Here is a 5,419-nt window from a genome sequence, read left to right as displayed (position 1 = left end):
TCTCGCCTACATAGCCAGTCATTTTGTCAGAGAAGATAATCTGGTTAGTCAAGGCTGATTTGCTCATTGGAAATACGTGTTGACTAGTCCTCATTACCTTCTTGTTCTTTGGAGGTTTGGAAATGTCCAGAGAACATGCTCCTCAGCTGCCTCTCCTGGTTGTCATTATTTTCCATGGACAGAGGCATCACAATCACATCAGCCATCTCCATCAGCACCCACCTCTTCCTACGGACTGAATACTTCCAGCTTCTCTAGGTAGTCCCTAAACTGTTGTGCTCCCTACCCACCATCTCCTTCCCAATATGTGCTGGTACACACAGAGCTCTGGGAGCAGGTTTTTTCTGTGAAGACAGAAGAAAAAAAGAACTTTAGTACTTCTTTGGTCATTTCCGTATTTGTTACTAGATGTCTCCTCATTCATCCACTGACCTACCTTTTCTCTGAATTTCCTTTTCCAGCTAATGTAGCTGTATAATCTCTTATTGCCCTATGCATCCCTTGCCAGTTTTAGCTCCAGGACCCACCTTCTGTTTTGACCATCCTGATTTTGTCCCTACAGCATTTGTCCTTAAGCGTTGCTGAGAAATATTGTTATACTCTTCTTTCATTGCCTTTCTTTGTTTCCGCTTCTTGTACTCTCCTTTTTTGTGTGTTTTAGTTCATTGAGAAGCTCCTGGCTTAGCCAAGCAGACCTTCTGCCAGAATTCCCGGTCTTCCTATACAACAGGATGATTTGTTCCTGAGTTCTCAAGAAGTTTTCTTTAAAAATTAGCCAGCTTTCCTGGGCACCTTTCCCCTTCATGGCTGCTTCCCAGGGCACTCTGCCTAGCAATTCCCTAAAAATAAACCAAAGTCTGCTGTCCTGAAATCCAGAGTCCTAACCCTGCTGCTTTTCTTCCCAGCTTTCCTTCAGATCCAAAGCTCAATCATCCTGTGGTTGCTGCAGCCCAAGCTGCCAACCATGACTGCATTTTCCACTAGCTCTTCACAGTTTGTGAGCAGTAGGTCTGGTAGAGCATTACCTACGGTTGAGCCTCTAACATTTCCGTGTTAGGAAATTAGCTCCAACACAATCCAGGGTTTTCCTGTAATGCTTACATAATGCCATGTTCTTAATGTCTAGAGGGTTGAAAACCACATGGGGTTGAGAGCCTATAAACAGGAGACCTTTACTAGTCATTTTAGACAGCCTCATCTACTATGTCCTCTTGGTCAGGTAGTTCTTACAGACTCATCCTCAGTGTACCCTCCTCCTCTGTTCTTGACCCAGAGACATGCTTAATGAGCATGTCCTGCAGCTTTATACTGGAGCATTGGGCAGTCAGACTCTTTACAAGCCCCCCTCCTCTTCTTCCCTGTTTGTCCTTCCTAAACAGCCTTTACTCATGCTTGACCATGGGCTTCAGTCTCCGTTTACCAGGGGTTTATGTTATACAAGAGGGGAATACAGGATCCACATTCAAGTTGTCCAACCTTGATGTCTGTTTATAGCTAGCTTACTGTTCACTTACACAAGTTAGGCAAAACCTGCTGTGTTAAATGTTGTTTCACATTTTGGAGGGAAAAGAAAAATCTAGGACCTGTCCTTCTTACCCTTCTGCAAACAGGGGTAGATGAAGTTGTGATCTGAAAGGGAACAACACAGGTGTTCTCTGTGACATGGCTCACAAGCACAGAGAAGGTGTGAAATGAGCCAGGATGAGCCACCAGACAAGCCTCAGCACTCAGATCCAGTTGTCTACCCACACCTGTATTTGCACCCGCGGAGAACACAGGAATGGTTAAAATAGCGATGACTTCACTTGCACTGTGATACCACAGTTATGCTGCACACATGACCATTCAGGCGGAGGAAGAGCAGAAAGAGAACTTGCTCTCAACTTCAAAGTAGTAAGCACATTCCTTTAACTCAGGAAACTCTCATAAAAATGTAAATATATCCTATTTCCTATTGTATTCAGTAGTGCCTATATACATACAGCAATACAGTTCACAGCAACTTTTTACAGAGCTCCAGCCAAGCTAAATGCTTTTGAAATGCTAATGAACACAATGAATCAATTCTTCATAACCCAAGACACTGCTGTGCATTCAATAAGGGGAAAGAAAGCATCCTTAGGAAAGGCTGACTATCCCCCTTCGCATGGGAAATGTATTAGGTTTGGACTGCAGAGTTTATGAGTGGGAATCCAGAGCCACCTTCACGTTAGCACTTGTGGATTTTATTATATGCTTGATTATTTATAAAGCAGCTAATTTAAAGTATGTTTCAGCTACAAGCAAGGAAAATTATACTTGTATTCCACGTAATAAACTGTAAGTCAGACTTTATGTGGCTTGTGGATCCCTCTTGAATTTGTGATGCCATAATATTGAACAGTGTCCAGTTTCCTCACCACAGCAAATAGGAATGCAGCGTCCTTCTGGAAAAGGTACAAATCTATGTGTGAATAAGCAGATATCCCCTGAAAAGTTAATAATCACTAATGTCAATGAAAATACATTTTAGATTACTTTGGATTTATTGTCTCAGTCTTAGGGTGAATGACAACTGTGGAGAAGGCATGTTTTCTGCATTTGCTGTTTGCTGACAAGCCCAAGAATTCATACTGTGTCAAGAAAAAGAGCTTTCTGGACTCCAGGGTACAGGACAATGTTGACAGTGCTGCTGTTGATGCTCTATATGTAGCAAGGTTTGTACGGCAAATAGTGTTTGCAAGCAGAAGTGCAAAGTCTAAATTTCTTTCCCCCATGACCTCCACAACTTTGAACCTATCGGGCAGTTTCATCCAACGGTGACAGAGATCTCACATGAAAAGCTTGCATGTGTTCGTTAAAGAAATGGCCTACTTTTCTAGAGGGACTCCATTTTTGCTTTACTTTAGGGAAAGGTTGCAATGTGAGCTTGCACCTCAGGAACATCAGAAAGTGCTCGTGTGAGCATCCTGAATGCCTTGGGTTTAGGAAAAGCTTTGGACACATCTTTAGGTAGAGAGTGGAGTCAGGAGGCAAAACGTTATTTAGGGCATGTTAAGAACGTCTGTCTTGTGGCACATGAACGTAGCAAGTCAACGTCTCACATAAAGGAGGCCAGATGTGCTGCACAGATGTTGGATGGTCTGATTTTACTACACATGTGCTTTGCAGTTGCTGTGTGCACATGCAGCATAACATGTGTGTGGTAGACACTGAACATCAGCTACAGGGATCTGGAAAACAAGCTTTCACTTGTTACAGTCACTTCGATTGCTCACAGAGCTCCTTGTTTTCTTGCAGAAAACTGTTTCTCTTGATATTGTTAATCTTGCCAGGCCAGCAGGAGGATCACTTCCTGCAAACACTGTGAAGCTCTGCAGCGCATAATTCTCATACCTTCCCAATTGGCTTCTGCCTTTTGCGTGGGATCACTAAGCACCACAAACTTGCGTGCTACAAATATCACCCAATGCTGTTGAAGGAGGTCAAGGCAATGTAGCTTTAAGTCCTGGATGGTGGGTGGTCTTCTTAGACTCTTGGCTTTCTGCAGTGTGTGAACACTCTCCAGTAGTGTCTTAAGGAAAATAAATTATTTGCCATGTGTTTGGTCCCCACTTTGAGAAAGCAGGCATAGCTTTCAAGTTACCTCCCTTGGAATAAGCAGAGCGGCACTGTTTGCTGCGCTTGTGTATCCCGCTTTGATGGAAACTGGTGAGCCACCCAGATGATTTAATCTTGGTGACAAGTACACTTGGAGAGAGTAGATGAGCGCAGTTCTATGCAGCAGGCATTGCTAGAAATGGCGTTATGAGAAAGCTTCATGCTTCTGCTCGTTTACCAAACCAAAAATCAAGCAGAATCCCATCAGGGCCATTTTTGACCAGAGCAAAATTACTCATTTCAGCTATTTGCAATCTGAGTGAACTTTTGGATGAGTAGCATGTTTATCTTTAGGTTCTACAAAAAAATCAGTTACTGATTCCAAATTTCCCTCTATTTGAATCTGACACCTTTCATGCAAGTGGGGCCAAACCCAGCTCCTCAAGTAGTTCAAACATACCAGGCTGCCTGCTGGGATGAGCAGTGCTCCTGTGCTCCTAGAGCAGGATCTGATAGCTAATTCTAACTCCTGGTTTTGGAAACACTACAGAAAGTGCACTGGTGAATATTGTCTCTCTGCCCTGGGCTCTTGCTATGCCCAGGCTTACCCTACTTTATCTTGGAGTGGGACTCCTGGAAATTCATTGCCCTGCCCACTCAATCTTCCACATGCAGGAAGTAAGCAACAGTTCCCACCTTCTGTCTCTTGGCCAAATTAAAGCTGTAATGCATAGTTTGTAGGATCAGGAGTGTTGGCCATAGTACATTTGCTGCCTTTCCTCCCAAGAATGGGTTAGTCCACAGATCCTCCACCGATGCTGTAGCTGGAATTAGCTGAGGGAGATAGCTCTGGAGGCAGTGCAGCTTTCCACAGGGTAGAGAGAATGAGAGACATCTCATTTTGTCAGCCAAAATCACTGCTTATTAGCTAACCTGAAGGGAGTCAGAACAACAGATTTACTCAGAATCTGACTGTCTTAGCAACAAAAAAGCCATTTTTTTTGCAATTAAAAGTATTCAGTCTTTCCTAAAATGATCACTAGTACTGCTGTTGGAAGTGCATTGCATGTTACAAGAACATGGTGGTTATAGTCAGTGCCTCAACATCCTTATAATTTCACTCCAACTAACAGTCATCAGAACTAAACAAGATCTGAGTAAGGCCATAATAGTATGTTAATTAATAGAGCAGGAGTCTATTTGGGAAGTGTAAAACATCTGAGTTTTCTCAATTGTCGTTAAAAATTGGAACATAGTGTGGTTTTTTGTTGACATTTGTTGTGCTTCTAGTGAACAAATAGACTGGAAGGACACTAACAGGAAATTCTGTTCACAAGATAAGCAGCTGTTAGCCCCCAAAGCTTCAGAAGTTCACAAGGGCCAAAAAAAAAAAGTCTTTCTGTGTCTGATTTAATGAATAGTCAGCATTCCACACCAGCCAAAGGAAATGCTTTGGGGGCAATTTTTACAGATGCAGTCAAATCTTGTGTTTGTGCGAAGAAGGACAGAGCTTGCCATTTGTTTGTGAAATAACAGTTTCAAAGGTTATGCTTTCACCACAAAAATCTCAAACTGCTGTTATTCCAAAATGCTTGAGAACCAACCTATTTTGTAACTTACTGTTTAGTTTCTGGAAAGAGACTTGGTCCAGAATATGTCATTGTTTTCAGATTGGAAATCCTCATCATTTTAACGCACGTTTCTTGAAAAGTGTTCTGGTCTGGCTCATAATCATCTACAAAACAGCTAACAGAGAACTGCTTCAGTCTTCTGGTCTTCTGTTTGTGGCCCACAGATGCTACTGCTTTTCAAGTGAACTCACAAAGGAAAGAGTAACAAA

Source organism: Gavia stellata, chromosome 3 (assembly GCF_030936135.1).
Source record: "Gavia stellata isolate bGavSte3 chromosome 3, bGavSte3.hap2, whole genome shotgun sequence".
Taxonomy (NCBI): domain Eukaryota; kingdom Metazoa; phylum Chordata; class Aves; order Gaviiformes; family Gaviidae; genus Gavia; species Gavia stellata.
The sequence above is the reverse complement of the archived record's forward strand: the minus strand, read 5'-3'. Positions refer to the sequence as shown.